The sequence below is a fragment of the Camelus dromedarius genome, chromosome 33 (genome assembly GCF_036321535.1).
Source record: "Camelus dromedarius isolate mCamDro1 chromosome 33, mCamDro1.pat, whole genome shotgun sequence".
Lineage (NCBI taxonomy): Eukaryota > Metazoa > Chordata > Mammalia > Artiodactyla > Camelidae > Camelus > Camelus dromedarius.
Window position 1 is genome coordinate 13,358,640 of NC_087468.1, and position 16,118 is coordinate 13,374,757.

Sequence of the window (16,118 nt, forward strand, 5' to 3'; positions counted from 1 at the left end):
GCTTTCCTTTGAAAACTGCTTTACATAGTTCACAAAGAGCTCTCTCTCACCTGCCCTGTCTCACTGGCGCCTCGCTTTACCTACGAGAGGTAGTGATTACCACACCCTTTCACAGCTGAGGACCTTTGAAGGGGTTAAGTAACCAAATGACGGTCCCCAAAGTGGCAGAGCCAGTGCTTGGATTCAGGTCCCAAGTCCAATCTTCTCCTTCTGCTGCATAGAGAAGCTCAAGTCTCTTATCACCACCAACGCCAAGTGACAGGGCTGAAACTGATCATCCTTAAAGGTCTTTCCAGCCTCAAACAGTGTATCATTCAGTGATTGTAGGATTCTTTGTTAAAAAAAAAAAAAAGAAAAATGGTTTGAAATAACCTCCATCTCTCTTCTCTCCCTCCAATGAAATCTTGATTTTTTTCTTTGAAATACAGGAAAGGGGTGAAGGTGATCAGCGTACCTGAGTGCATGGTCGATGGTGGAGTCTGGTTGGGGATTTAGTGACGCTCTTGCTATTGTACGTGGAGACAGGAAATGCCTATAATCGTCTACAGAACCAACTTTAAAATCATTGCATGTAGTTGGATCTCTCAGGGTGCTTGAATGAAGAGAGAAAACATGACTCTTCTCTATAAGGGAATAGCAATTATTTCCTTTTAGGTGATAGAAAGCCTCTTCAGAGGAATAAAGTGCGTGTAAAGCATCACATGCAGAGACGATTGACCCTTTGGCTCAACCCTCGCCCTGTTTAGTTATAATGTTTTTAAATTCCGTGACAGTGGGAAAGAGGAAAGGATCTAACAGTTAACCATGTCTTTGATGATCCTGGCATTATAATACATTATCTCCTTTAATCTCTAATCAAACCTGCAAGGTAGGCATTCTTATTACATTTTACAGAAGAGGAAGTCAAGGTCCTGGAAGATTAAGCAACTGTCTAAGGTCACAAGTTTACCAAGTTGCCTAAATGGGATTCAGACTCCAGAGCATGGCCTCAGCCAACCACAAGACCTTCTCTTTTTCTTAGCACGTCTTCCTTTCGTTTGCTCTTGTTAATTTCTGATTTGTTTCTGCTTTGTCTCCTCTATTGAAGGACGTAGAATGATATATGTTGGAGAACGATGCACTTCAGATTCCATCTAAATTAAACTCTCACTTTATTACAGAGGAAGCAGGCTCAGAGAAGGGAAATGCCTAAGTCTCAAGGTCACACGGACAGTTCATTATAAGAGTAGGAATGAAAATGGAAACTCACTGTTTCTTGATTTCTAGTTTGAAATATCCTGGCTCTTTAGTAAAAGGTAAAGTGAAGAAAAGATATCTCTCCATGGCTTCTCACCCGTAAATAAAAAAGGAGTTTAAAAAAAAAGAGAGACCCTATTCAGTGAGCAAAACAGCCATGGTTTCTGCTCTCCTGCAAGCTGACAGTACTGATCAGTAACCCCCACATGAGTAGATGTGTACCAACTGAGATACGTGTAGTGTGCGCATTGAACAGAAGAGCTAGTCTTAGATCGGGCGTGGGTAGTTCAATGGAGAGGGAAGAGGGAATATTCCAGGCAGAGCAAATTCCATGGGGGCCAGAACAGTTCAAGTAGGGCATTGAGGCTGGAGCCCAGAGTTGGGGTGAGGGGTAGGCTAAACCGGTGGTGAAATGAGGATGGAGAGAAAGGCAAGAGCCAGAAAGGCAGGGCCTTGTGTAGACCCCACTAACATCTTTACCCATTTAACTTTGCAGAAACTTAGGGCAAGTGCTCTGGAACTTGGAGAGCAGAGGGATGGCTGTGGCTTGGGGAAGATGGAGAAATTCAAGTTGGCAGAATCAGGAAGGGACAGTTTCATGATCAGCCGGCAAATCCCCGTTTGGCCATGACCCCTTCTCTTCGCCTAAGGGTATTTGTTTCCTAATTTATGTGCCTTTTTGGCTTGTTTGTATCTCGATTCCCTTTCTCTCTTCTCTTGCGATGGTGGTAAATAGGGCTGTGTCCCCTCTTTTCCTTCTCCTTTGGCTGTGTGCCCTTTTTTTTGTCTTTCACAGAAGCACTTTTAGAAATCGGAGTTCATGGGAAAGTCTCCTGTGTGGCAGCAGTCGTTTCTGTGCCTGTGTCTCACTTTTCTTCTTGCTGGCTAATTTTGACTGTCTAATTAGAAGCGCGTTTTTAAGGAATTTCCTTTCCTTTCAAGTCATTTTCTTCATCGGAGTCATAGTTACCTCTGGTCTGAACTTGTTTCTCAATTTAAAAAAAACTTGTATTATCTTTTTACTTTTTTTGATTCTAAAACATGTTTATTAAATATTGGTAGGGAAATGTGCAAAGAAAAGAAGGAAATAAACACCCGCCCACTGTTGAATAACTAAAAGTAGTCACTATTACTATTTTGGTGAATTTCTTTTCAGTCTTTCTTTTTTCAAGGCATACATAGATTTGTTTTTAGACAAACGAGATACTCCATGCATTTCGACATTTGCTTTCCTGAAATCTAAGGAGCATGTATTTGGTAGACCATGCTCATCGAATATCCATCTGCCCATTTGTGGAATTACTGGATAAATGCCTGTCTTCATTTCCTGGTCTCCCTTGCAGTTAGATTAGGGACACATGGCTTGTCTGGCCAATGTACTGTGAGCAGGAAGTGAGACGAGATATGTTTCACCTCCAGGCTGATGCAATCAAGGACCAGTGTGTGCCTCCGTCATTGCCAACTTCCCCTGATGCAGCAACTTCGGAGGTCATGTGTCCCATATGTTGTGGTTAGAAATGCATGAGGTGTGGCTGCTAATGCATGAGATTAAAACAACCTGCATTTGTGTTAAGTTGCTGAGATTTCAGAGTTTATTTGTTACTGCGGCAAAACCTAACCTATTCTGATTACAACTGTATCTGAGGGTCCTTCCTTTCTCTATCACAAACTTCAAAGTAAGATGCACTTTTTCTCAAAATTCCTCTTTCATATAATCAATTCCTTCTTGGACAGAAGTGTGTCTAGATTAGCATTCCTCTTGCCACATTCTTCGGCCTCTGGGAGATGAATTTCCCAATAAAGCAAATCAAGAACTTAATCAGATGCTTTCATTTTGGCCAGATATTCCAGATATAAACATCAATTAGCTGTGAAAACAAGATAGCCAATAAAAGTTGGTACTGTCGAATGAACATCCCAGAAACAAATCATATAATTACATTAAAAATCTAACATTTATAGGGTGCTTTACAGTTTTTCAAGGCATTTTTTTATAAACATAAATATAAGCATCTAATATGATGTGAGACTGACTTATTATGCATGCAGATGGTCCTTTGCAAAGGTCCTATGCTTAATGCATAATAGTCTCCCTTCCTTTAGTATGAACTCCTGGCTGCTGGAGAGGATGGGCCCCTGATTAGAGCAATTCCGGCCCAGGGTAAGGAGTGGCCAGTGTGACAGACAGTGTACTTCAAGAGAGTTAAGTCTGGCTCTGACCTATGGCAATTTCCACACATCCCTGGGCTTTCCTTATCTCTAAAGGGAGGAAGCTGTGCTGGATGATGGCTAGGGTTCTTCCAACCCTAACTGTCCAATCCATATTTCATGATTACCCTGAACATGTCCTTTTTCTTCCTCTGGGCACCTCTGTGCTCTTGAAATTTTATGTTCGTATAGTGGAGTCCACGCTGGACTCATTCCTTACTGTCCTTTTGTAGACTTTCTCAGCCACACGTACAGTTGAGTCACAAATAGATACACTCTTTTCATGACTTCAGTGGCAAATTTGATTTGTCACTCTGAGTAGAAACAGAAATAAGTTCCTCTTCTGCTGCAGAAATATAGGACAGTTGCTGATAAATTAGAAAGAAATGGCACTTTTATTCCATCTGTTAAGTGGTGATGACTCAGACTTGTTTTCTAGAAAGCTTGAGATACATGGAGGGCCATTTGGGCCCTCAATTACCATCAAGAAAAGGAAGTTTAAGTTTCTGAATCTGAAAGGTTGGACAAGTTTTGGAGTGTTCTGATATAAAAGGAACATCCAAGGAAGAAATACTGTCTTAATTTCCCCTCTCCTGGATTCGTCCATCCAGGGGGTCTACCATCCAGTGCTGTTCCCCATATGCCACTATATCCCCTGCAGGGTTGCTCAAAGCATGGTGGCTCACCTGGGCGAGAAGGAGCAGCCTGAGAGAGCCTGGACTCAGGAGCAGAACCTGGAGGCGGAGAGAAGCAGGTGTTCCTATAGCATACTTCCATGGAACCTTCCTGAAGTCATCTTGCCAGGTCCATCATGTGTTAAGGCATTGTAGTGGGAGCCACAGGGAAGAGGTGGCAAAAAACTCCACTTGCCCTTAACAGGCTTGAACTTGCGGGCAAGACTTGTGCAGATGACGGTAGAACAAGCGGAATAAAAGAAGTGCTGTGATAGAGACAGGAGCAGACCGACGGGAAGAGAGTGACTGAAGCAAACACAGAGAATTAGGGAAGCCTTCCTGGAGGCTGCATTTTAGCTCTTGAAGAATTAGATTTAGGAGGTGGAGAGTAGGTAGTCCAGGCTGAGGAAACTGGGTTAGCAAAAGCATAAGGCATATTATCATATTAAGTGAAATAAGTCAGACAGAGAAAGACAAATACATGATATCACTTAAATGTAGAATCTAAAAAAAATGATACAAATGAGCTTTTTTGCAAACCAGAAATAGACTCACAGGCATAGAAAGCAAACTATAGTTACCAAAGGGGACAGGGGTGGTGGGGTAGGGATAAATTAGGAATTTGGGATTGATATATACACACTACTGAATATAAAATAAAGAATAGGACCTAATGTATAGTACAGGGAATAATAATAACAATGTATATTCCATGTCTTGTAATAATCTATAATGGCAAAGAGTCTGAAAAAAAAATATAATTTAATCACTTTGCTGTACACCTGAAACTAACACAACATTGTAAATTAACTATGCTTCAATTAAAAAAAAAAGCATAAGACATAACATTTCATGTCTGTCTCTCCTACTGTGTGGCCCTGGGCAAGTTCCTTAAGTTTTAGAGCTTTGATTGCCTCATCTGTAAAACTGGGCTTGTAATTCTTACTTCATAGAGTTTTGGAAGGATTAAATGGGATTGTGTTTGTAAAAGTGTTCAGTTTAGCGTTAGTTTCTTTCTCCTTCTTCCCCAATCCATCATCCTCCCATCTCTCCACATTTGCCCAGGCTGTTCCCCCTTTAGGATTCATTCTCCCCCCTCCTCCATCCATGTAATTTGGATCTTTCCTTACTACTCCAGGTCCCTCCTTGACACAGAATGGAAAGCATAGATTTGCTGCAGGGAATGTCAAATCTGACTAGCCAAAAATCAGGTTATAGTCAAAGGAATTCTGAGTAGAATGCAAGCTTGTCTATAGTCAGTTACAGTAGGCTGAAATAATTATTAAAAGTTATCAGTTCATTCATTCTTTCATAGAAGATGGGGATCTTTGATCCAGGAATGTGTTTGGAGCTGAGGAATGAGGTGTGATTAAGAGAAGCATGGCCTGAGTCTCATGGAAGAGTGTCTGCTCCCAGGGACGCCATGTCTTGCACATATGGTCACAGTTGTGGGTGGTTATTAAGAGAGGGGTGGTATGGGATGCTATGGAGCTAGATACTAGGTGGGGGAGGGGAGCACATAATCTAGTCTGCAAGGTCACAGAAAGTCTCTCTGAGAAAGCAACATAATGGACAGGAAGGGTGGGATTTAGGCAGATGAAGGACAGGTAGGTGTAGGGAAAGAGATTTGTGTCTTGGGCAACGAACAGCATGTGCGTAGACCCCGAAGTTAGAAGGACCAAGCTGCGTTAGAGAAACTGAAAAGTGGCCCGTCTGGCAGAAGTCAAAGGAGTGAGGGGCAAAGTGGCATAAGATGAGGCTGAAGAGCAGGCAGGGCCAGGTCACAGGCAACCTCGTAAACAAATTAAGGACATTGGATTTATCCTGAAGGCAGTTTTGAGGTGTTTTTAAGCAGGGGAGTGGTCAAATCGGATTTGTGTTTTCAAAAGATCTGTAAGAATTCTGAAGGGGAGAAAGCAAATGAGGGGAGAAGGCTGTTGGATCATCCAAGTGAGAGATGAGGATGGTTTGGACTTGGATGGTGGCCATGGAGATGGGGAGAAAAGGATGCACTTGAGTTATCAGAAGGAGGCTCTACACGACTTGGTGATTGGTTAGATTTGGGGTGTGAGGAAGACAGGTGGCACCAAGGGAGCTACCCACTTGGATGGTTGACGTATGTGAGTTATACATATTCTGGGAGGAGCGGTGAGGAATAAATACCAAAGCACCATTTTCTGAGAGAAATGGTGGCAGACGTGGAGAAAAGGATGTGGAGTGGGAGGAGCCCGTGAGGCGAATCCAGTAGGAAGTGCACCCATGCACTGAGAGCTCAGAAGACCGTGGGCTAGAGCTGGCGATGTGGAATCCTTAGCAATGGGAATCTTGAGAGTGGGTGAGAGAGTTGGGGAGGCACACCTAGCAGTCAGAAGGCAAAACTCAGGAAGTGCAGGTAAGGGGACTGGGAAGCAGAAGTCAGGGAAGTAGGGCAAGCAGGGAGAGTGTGGTGTCCTTCAAGGGAGCGGGCTCTGGTCCATCCACGCAGAGATACAGCTGGTGTGCCGCGCACGTCAGTGCAGCCGCAGCCGTCGCCGGCTCACCTTTGGTGGTGCTCATTGCTCCTTCCAGCTTGCTCTGACCTGTTACAGCGCTTTCATTTTCAGTCTCCCCGAGCCCCTTCTGCCTCCAGCTCTTACTTGACTTAGAGGAAGGTATTCTGATCAAATCTTTGGTGCAAAATTTCCAGGACTGAATAGGGTGCAACTTGCAGACATTTATGTCTCTTAAAAGAAGAGCTTGGAGAAAGCCAGGTCTTACTGGGGCCTGGGAGCTGTGCTTTTGTGAGGGCTACTGACCCACTGAGAAAAGTCAACACATGGGCATCAATGTGTGGTGTAATTTAAAATTTTACAAATTAACATCGGGCATCATAACACTTCATTCAATACTTGTATAAATATCCCTAAATCCAGTTAAGACTAGAGGTGAAAGAGGAGAGAAATAACAACTGAATAATAAAAATATATTAGAGAGGTAGAGGGCTTGTGTCGGAGTCAGAAGAAAAGATGGGAAAGGTAGGCAGGGATTCCCAAGTTGCGGCGGGCCTCGCGCAGTATAACATCTGGACTTTGTGAGCAAGGGGGAACCCCTGGAGCGTTCTGCGCAGAGCGATGCTGTGACGCAGAAAATTCTGACTGTGATTGTTAGCACAGGAAGTGAGTGAAGCTGGGAGACCACTCTGCTCCTCCCGGTGGAAGGGGAGGAAGGCGCTGTCTGAGGGGCAGTGATGCGACCAGGTGGAGGGACCGAGCTGAGATGCCCGAATGCGGAAGGAGGGACTGACGTGATGGGTCAGCGGTGTGCAGAGAGAAGAAAGAGGACTCTGGGCTGACATCAAGATCTTGAGTCTGGACAACAGAAATGGAGAAGTCTGGAGGAGGAAATGGTTCAGGGAGGAAAACGATGATTTAGGCTCTGGACAGTTTGAGTCACCACATAGGGTCGGCTTAACTGATAGAGAAGCATTTCCTGAATTTCCCCATTTTGGTTAGTTCTGCTTTGTCTGCGGTCCCGGGAATTTCTATAGACTGGAACCAGTGGCCTTGCAGAGTTTGGAAAGAAGGAATTCATAGAAATAAAGTGAAAAGTGAAGAAGTGACGTTTTTCTTTATCTCATAGGTTTGTGGGAGGAGACAGGATCCTCTGACTGTCAGTCTAAGATGTCCTCAAATGCAGCCTGAAAGGCAGTGGATCACACATAAGAGCCAAACTTCCAGTATTTAAAACCAGAGGGGGAAAGCATAGACTAAGTAATAAATGGTGTTCGGGAATTAATAATTTCCTTTGAAAATATAAAAAATGAAAAGATTGCCTTCTTTTCTTCTTGCCAAATTCAATTCCAAATAAATTAAAGGCTTAAACATTAAAAAAATGAAATCATAAAATTACGAGAAGAAAATAAAGGCAAATATTTATATCATCCTGGGACTCAATTTCCATAGGATAAATTTTTTCTGGCTAAATTTCTAAAAGTGGAATTCAGACTCCAAAGGTTTATGGACATCTTTGCCAGACTGTCCTTCCGGGAAGATTGTGTCCCTTGACCCAGCCACCAGCATTGTATGAAAGTGTCCATTTTCCCATACTTTGGCCACTGTGCACGATTTTCACTTTAAAAAATTCATTGATTTTCTGTTAATGAATTTTACCCTTTTTGATTTTTTACTGTTAGCTTTTACGAGCACTTCATAAAATAATAATGCAAGCTCTTTGAGACAGAGGAGGCAAATTTTTTTTTTCCTTTTGTTCTGCGTTTTAGCTACTGAGCCATATCTGTATGATCCCGTTTTTATAAAAAACAAAAAAGACTGGCTGGATGTATATCAATATGTCAAGAACAGAAATATTTTGGATTTTTGATCACAGATGTTTTAAATTTTCTTCTTTGTGCTTTTCTTTATTTTAAAACATTTCTATAACAAACAAATGTTACTTTTGTTATAATAAGAAAAACATTTAAAAATGTTTAAAAACATTTAAAACATTAAAAAAAAAGTCTTCCCTAATTGCCTATGAAAATTTTATGAAGAGATCTTCCTCTGGCCTTCATTTCTTGGGAATTTTCTCTTCTGAGGTCCTGAAGGGGGGTGAGCACACACCCCTCTTTTTGTTGGACACCTTGGTGGCTTTTTGGGTGGCAGACCCCTGTATAAAGGTCCTTCTAGTCTGTTCCTCGTGCTCAGCGTTACTTAATATTCTGGGAAAGCTTCTGACCCAGCCCTCCCCACTCTAATTGAGCCAGGCCCTAGAACTCATTATTTCATTACCATCCACTTGCATTGTCTCAATGCAATCTCTGTTAATGTCTAATCTGGCATTTCGTGTCTCAACTCTTCAGTTTCATTAAACACAAACTGTAGAAGACTCCTAGTTTGTGACCATACCTTCTACTGTTTAGAATTCTGAAACTGTGTTCCTAGTCCAACCTCTTCCCCAGGGCAGGAGTAAGTACTGTCAGTTGCATTTCCTGCAAAGATGAGGCTAATTCAAGAAGTGGAGTGGGGTACCTGTAACTTTGTTTAGCAGCCCACTCTGTGTTGTTAAAATAGTCTCCCTTTTGGTGAACCAAAGCCTGTAAATGCCTCTGTGAGTCCCATCTGTTTATCCAAGGTGTGCCTTCAAAGATGCACAGAGGTGCGGACACCGCAGCAGAGCTCTTGAGGAACATGGAGACATCGCTCGTGCGTGGCCCCCCTTCCCCAAGTCTGCTCTAACTGCCCCTCTCCCAGCTTGTCTCTCAGACCCCTCAGTGACCTGGTTGCTCTCCTCAGTGAAGCCTCAGCTCGCCCATGGCCCTCCTGAAATACTCATGACCCCGAATCCTCCAGGCGTGGAGGACAGTGTGGGCTGCGCTTTCTGCTCCTCTCCAGTGGAGCAGAGGTGAACCGCATTTTTCTTCTTTTAAATCCTTAGCAACTTTGTCTCTAGAGGCAAGGCCTGGCTAAACCATTCACGTTAAGGATTGGGTTGAGGAGGACTGAGATTATCATGAAACTGCAACTCTATTCAGTTTGAGGGGGACGGAGCTCCCATATGCAGGGGTCTTGAGTGATTAATGCATCTGTAGGGAACTCCTTGCTTCCTTTATCATTGCAGCAAGAAGAGCCCGACCTTGCAGCCTGACAGACAGACGTTTTCTATCATCTGAAATGGGGTAGCCGTGCTTTCCTTATGAGGTAGTTGGGGAAATCAAACAAAAGGTGAATTTCCTGGTAACAAAATCAAGACTCAAAAATATTTAAGTTCCCTGCTTTTGCATCTGATGGAGTCCTTAAAATCTCTGGAAATTTGCATCTCTCATAGGAATGAAATTTCTCTAACGTAATATAGCAAATTCTTCTTCACTGATATGTATAATTTTGATCACCTGTAAACATTTGCAATTCAGTTACTCTAATGTTCTCATTGTACAGATAAAAAAAAAATTGAGCCCCTGGGAAGTTGAGTGAGTTGCCCATGGCTACTTACCTAATTTTTGACTAGATGACGGACTGGAACGAGAGTCCAGGCCACCTCCTTACCAATCGCCTACTCTGTCTTCTGATCCTCACTGTCTCTGTGTTTGCGTCTGTGCCTTTGACTAGGCACAGCTTAACCCGTGGGACTACCAGTTTGTAGCTAATTCCATTTACCGAAAAAGACTGATCAATCAAGCAACAAGTATTTCCAGACTTGGCACCATTCTTGGCACCAAAGAAGATAACATATCTCCAGACTCTTTAGGCCTCGTTACACACCTATAAGAATGTCTAAAATGAGAAGGACTGAGCACACCAAGTGCAGATGATGAGGATGTGGAAGAACTAGAACAAATGATACAATTACCTTGGGAAACAAGTTGACAGTGTCTTAAAAATTGAAACATATGTCTACTGTATATGACTCAGACTTTCCACTCTTAGGTTTTTATTTACCCAAAGGAAATGAAAACATGTGTTTATACAAATACATGTCAGGAATATTTACAGCAGCTTTATTTGTCATTACTAAAAATGGAAGCAACTCAATGCCATCAGCAAGTGAATGGATAAACAAACCGTGAGACATCCACGTGATGGAAAACTGCTTGGCGACGAACGGAATGAATGATGCACACAACAATATGGATGAACCTCGAAATAATTATGCCGAAGGAAGCCAGACGCGAAGGAATACATACTGTACGATTGCATTTATATAAAATTCTAGAAAACGCAAACTGATCTGTGGGACTGAAAGCTCCGATAATTGTCTGGCACTGGGGTTACACAGGGGCCTGAGGAAACTTTGGAGGGAGATGGAAATGTTCATTATCTTGATTATGGTGATAGTTTCACTGGTGTATGCCTATGTAGAAATGATCAAATTGTCTGCTTTCAATGTGTGCATTTTTTGGACTGTAAGTTGCATGTCAAAAAGCTGTTATAAAAGACTATACGGAGAAAAACAAAACGAAGCAAAAGTTTTATGGGCCTCATACTGTGTGGGGGTAAAGGAATGACAAAAACGTAATTTCAGTTTCCCTGGCTCTGCTCCCTTCCGGCCAAGAACTCGGATTCCCACCCCGCGTCTGACCCAGCTTGTCTTGGACTCAGAGCTAGCTTTGGGGCTATCTGACAGATAAATCAGCCTGGCGGCTGCAGTCCCCTCATGGCACTGCCCCTGCTGTTGCTGACAGTGGCCTGTGATGCCTCAGGAGGTCACAGCCCTGGCCCTGCTGCCAGGGGCCAGCAGCGAAGGCTGATGTCCACACCGGAGGCCTGTCTCTCCGGGAGGGGCTGTCCTCTGAGGACCCGCGTGTGGACAGGCCCCAAGGCTATTCTGCATCCGTGCAGAGGAGGGAATACCACATCCCTGCCCCCTGCCCCTGTGTCCCGGGGACTGTTACACCCACGCACCACGGAGTCGCTGGTGAAATACCTTCCCCAAGGCCCTTTCTGGGTGATTCCCGTGCCCGAGGGGAGGCGCCTACTAGAGAGGATGCCACCCTGTTACCTCACACAATTCCTTGCAGATTCTCCTGCCCCCGCATACAAATCAGCTCATGCCAATGAGTGACTTCCTGCCGCCTGCCCCAACCACTCAGCTGACCTGCCTGGACGAGTTGTCTCCGAGCACCTGGGTGACCTAGGACTGTGCCTGGCACGCGGGTTCGATCTGGCCGGCAAATCCCAGAAATGGAAGACTTTCTCTGTTTCCCATTGCTTCTTCTGAGGCTCCCAGTCAGGGAGGAAGGTCAGACAGAAGAGGGAGGGGAAAGAGGAAAGAGTGAAGGAACAGACATGCTCCCCTTCCCAGAGGCACAGGCCAGGCTGAGCAGGCTTAGAGTTAGATGTGGGACTGGGGTTCTCCCTCCTTCCCCCCTCTCCAGCTCTCACCACGAACGTTTTCGAACATTCAGACAAGTTTAAAGAAGAGCACGATGAAATGTGTCAGCCAGGGAAAGGCAACGACTGTATGATATCACTTATATGTGGAATCTAGAATACAGCCAACTAGTGAGTGTAACAAAAAAGAAGCAGACTCACAGGCGTGGAGAACAAACTAGTGGTTACCAGTGTGGGGAGGGGGGCAACACAGGGGTGAGGGAGTGGGAGGTACAAACCGTTGGGTGCAAGATAGGCTGCAAGGATGTCTTGTGCAATGTGAGGAACAGAGCCGATATTTTGTCATAACTGTAAATGGAGTGTAATCTTTAAAAATTTTATTAAAAAAATTTTAAAAATTAAAAAAGTGAAAGGATAGCACCATGAACATCTGTATACTCATCTTCCTAAACCAGTAGTCCTCAGTGTGTTGTCACATTTGTTTCACACACACACAGGGACAGGCTAATGTTCAATTATTTTCTCTTTAATTGCTCCCTTTTCAGAGTGAGGAATTGGTGTCCTGGTCACACATGGGACTGAAGTGTTGATTTTGTTTTGTTTTGTTTTTGCTTGACTATCATCTCTGCTTACAATTTTTGTTTTTATCGAAGTATAGTCGGTTTACAATGTTGTGTCAAATTCTGGTGTACAGCACAATGCTTCAGTCATACATGAACATACATATATTCCTTTTCATAGTCTTTTTCATTATAGGTCACTACAGGGTATTGAATATAGTTCCCTGTGCTGTACAGTAGGACCTTGTTGTTTATCTATTTTATATATAGTAGTTAGTGTCTGCAAATCTCGAACTCCCAGTTTATCCCTTCCCACCCCTTTTCCCTCTGGTAACCGTAAGTTTGTTTTCTTTTTTTTTAATTATAAAAAATGTTTTTACATTGTTTATTGATTTATAATCATAAGTTTGTTTTCTATGTCTGTGAGTCTGTTTTTTGTTCTATAAATAAGTGCATTTATGTCATTTTTCTAGATTACGCATATAAGTGATACCATATGGTGTTTTTCTTTCTCTTCCTGGCTTATGAAGTATTGATTTTGAATTTAAGTTTGCAGTTTTGACTTTGACTGGGTGGGCTACCTTGGAAGGGAGTTTTAATTACTGAAATGAGACTGTTTAGAGCTCTTCTTCTCCTTTTTAAACTTAGTTTTAAAAAATAGTACAGTTTTATAATTTTTGTGTATGTGTTTAAAGTCAAAGCTCTACATGTAAAGAGTCAAGTGGGTCTATAAGATTTGTTAAATATAGAAGATTCTTATCTCCTTCTCCCACCTCTCCTATTTGCTCTTGAATCCTTATTTTGTAATGACATGCTTGCTTTATTACTTCTTGAACTTTAAGTTTTAGGTATTGACAGTGATATTCCCACTTTGGGAAATGAGGACTTTGGTTCTGTGTCCTGCCCCAAACTGCCCCCCAACACATTCATTTTACCTACTTCCCAGTCCTCCTGATACGGTTACATCTTTGTTTTCTTACATCAATAGCAAGTGTTTATATTATGATAACATGTCAGTGCTATTCAGAACTGAGCCAATTAGTAAACTAGGTACTTTTCCTTTCCAGTTCAATGTTTTATTTCCCCTTGAGATAATAAAGTGATATCATACGGTATTTTTCTTTCTCTTTCTGGCTTACTTCACCTAGAATGACTATCTCCAGGTGCATCCATGTTGCTGCAAATGGCATTATTTTATTCTTTTTTATGGCTGAGTAGTATTCCGTTGTATAAATATACCACAGCTTCTTTTCCAGTCATCTGTTGATGGACATTTAGATTGTTTCCATGTCTTGGCTGTTGTAAATAGTGCTGCTATGAACATTGGGGTGCATGTATCTTTTTGAATTAAGGTTCCCTCTGGATATATGCCCAGGAGTGGGATTGCTGGATCACATGGTAAGTCTGTTTTCAGTCTTTTGAGGAATCTCCATACTGTTTTCCATAATGGCTGCACCACACTGCATTCCCACCAACAGTGTAAGAGGGTTCCCTTTTCTCCACAGCCTCTCCATCACCAATATCTTCTTATATCTTGGTTTACTCCCTTTAGTGGCTTCTTGGGAAAAGAGTATAGGGATTCTAGGGGCTAGAGCCAGGAAGAAACCTTTAGGTCTGAGGCATCAGGACCTCAGTTGATGGGAGCAGCCTGGAGGCCAAGGGGGGCTTTGTCGATGTTCCTTCCTCACATAGGGAGGCCAAGTGGCTGATGGGTGACGAGGTGTGGAGGGACATCCTGGGGCAGGCTTGGGAAATAGGCTTAGGGAGGGACTACAAAGTTCTTCTTGGTGAGTTTTTTTCATCCCTAACCTTAGAAAATGGAATCTGAGGCCTCCTGAGAGTTGAGGGTGGGTGGAAGGAGAAGGGATAGCTGGGCCTTAGGTCCTGCACAGCCATGGGGCCGTGGCCCTGCTATCTCTCAGGGACTCTGCTGAGGTCACTCCAAAGGCCAGAGACTCTTAGCCCTGCCAGATGGTAATGACCGAGGGAACCTTATTATAGCATTTACTTCCTTTTCTTCTGATGAAAGTTTAAAGGTCACCATTTCCTCTTAACAAAGGAAGTTCCACAAATATTCCATTTCTAGCCTTAGAAATAAATAGCCAGACATCAAGATTACTGCAAACTCCCTGAACTGGGGAATTCCCAAGGAAGCGGAGGCAGAATCCTGGGAGAGACAGAATGAATTCGGAGTGATTACTCAGTAGCTGGAGCAGCAACAGGGACCAGAATTTCCTCGCACGTGTCTCAGGCTCTCATTTGCCAACTCAGTCTGTAGGTATTTCTATTGATGAAAAAAGAAAATAGCTGTGGGTGAAGAATTCATTTTTCCAACACGAGCCTCCACCCATGGTTGGCTGGAAGGCCTGTTGTACCTTTCCCTGGGATGGCAGATGCAGGTGTCCCCGATGTCATTACTGGGAGAGGGGAATGCGTGGGCATCTAGGCTTGAGTTCCAGCCACTCATAGTAGTTAACAGCTGAATGTCAAGTGTGTGGACATTCCACAAACTGCATTTGGATCCTAAAGTGACACTTGATGAGGCCTCTCAATAGTTCTGGGGCATCCCTCCCCTCTTTGGGGCAGGTAAGTCCAAGCTCACTTTCTATGGATGGAGCCTCGGTGGTCAAATGTGAGTAATGGAGTCATCCTGGAGCCTGGGGAGTTACATGACAGTCTCACATGTCATTCTTCACTTGTCCATGTGATAGCTGTGGTATCAGGTCCAAGGTTAAGTCCTTCCTACCATCTCTGGGGGAACAAAATTCCCCTTCTGGGCTGAGATGTTTCTATTATAGAGAAGCATTTTTGGGGGAGAGTAATATATTATTTCCAGATCCTTTGTTTTAAAAATGTAGACATCTTACTCGGGTGAGATAGCTTGGTGAGTCAGAGCAGGATCGGAAGGACCAGTACAAAAAGAGGAGGGAAAGGCTGAAGGCATTGAGTATGACTGTATTCAGTAGGGTAAAGGGGAGGAGGCTGAACAGGAGGAAGAAATGGTTTCACCTTCACCCACCCCTACACCCAGCTGATGATAGTCATATTGTACTTTATTAAAACAACAAAGGTAATTGGGCAAGCGCTCTCTTATGTTCGCACTGCAACACCAAGTCCACCTGCCTTTGTTTCTGTTACAATGGAAGAGGTGTCCCTGAGGACAACCCTCATCTTGAGCTCTGGCTTTTACCCCCCACTGCCTGCTCAGGACCCTTCTCTCACCTACAACATCCACTCCTCCCTCCCTCCGAGGTCTTTGCCCAAGTGTCTGCCCTCATGAAGGCATCCTCCCTTGACCCCCCTCCCTCTGTGGCCACCACCCCACTTCTCCGTGTTCCTTCCCAGAGGGCTGCACTTCTCCCTGCTGTTTCCACGGCTGCATCGCCTGCTCTTTCTCCGTTCTTCCTTCTGTTCCAGTGGGGTTTCTGTGTCCACCAGTCCTCTGAGACTCTCATGCCAAAGTCACCATTGACTTCCATCTGATCTGTCCTCATCTGCCCCCGTCTCTCAGCAGCACCAGACACGGGTGGCCACACCCTTGTTTTTGAAATGCTTCCTTGCTTTGGTTTCTGGGACGCCTACTTTCCCCGGTTTCCCCCTTACTTTTCCTCTGCCCCTGGCTGCCCTTTTCAATC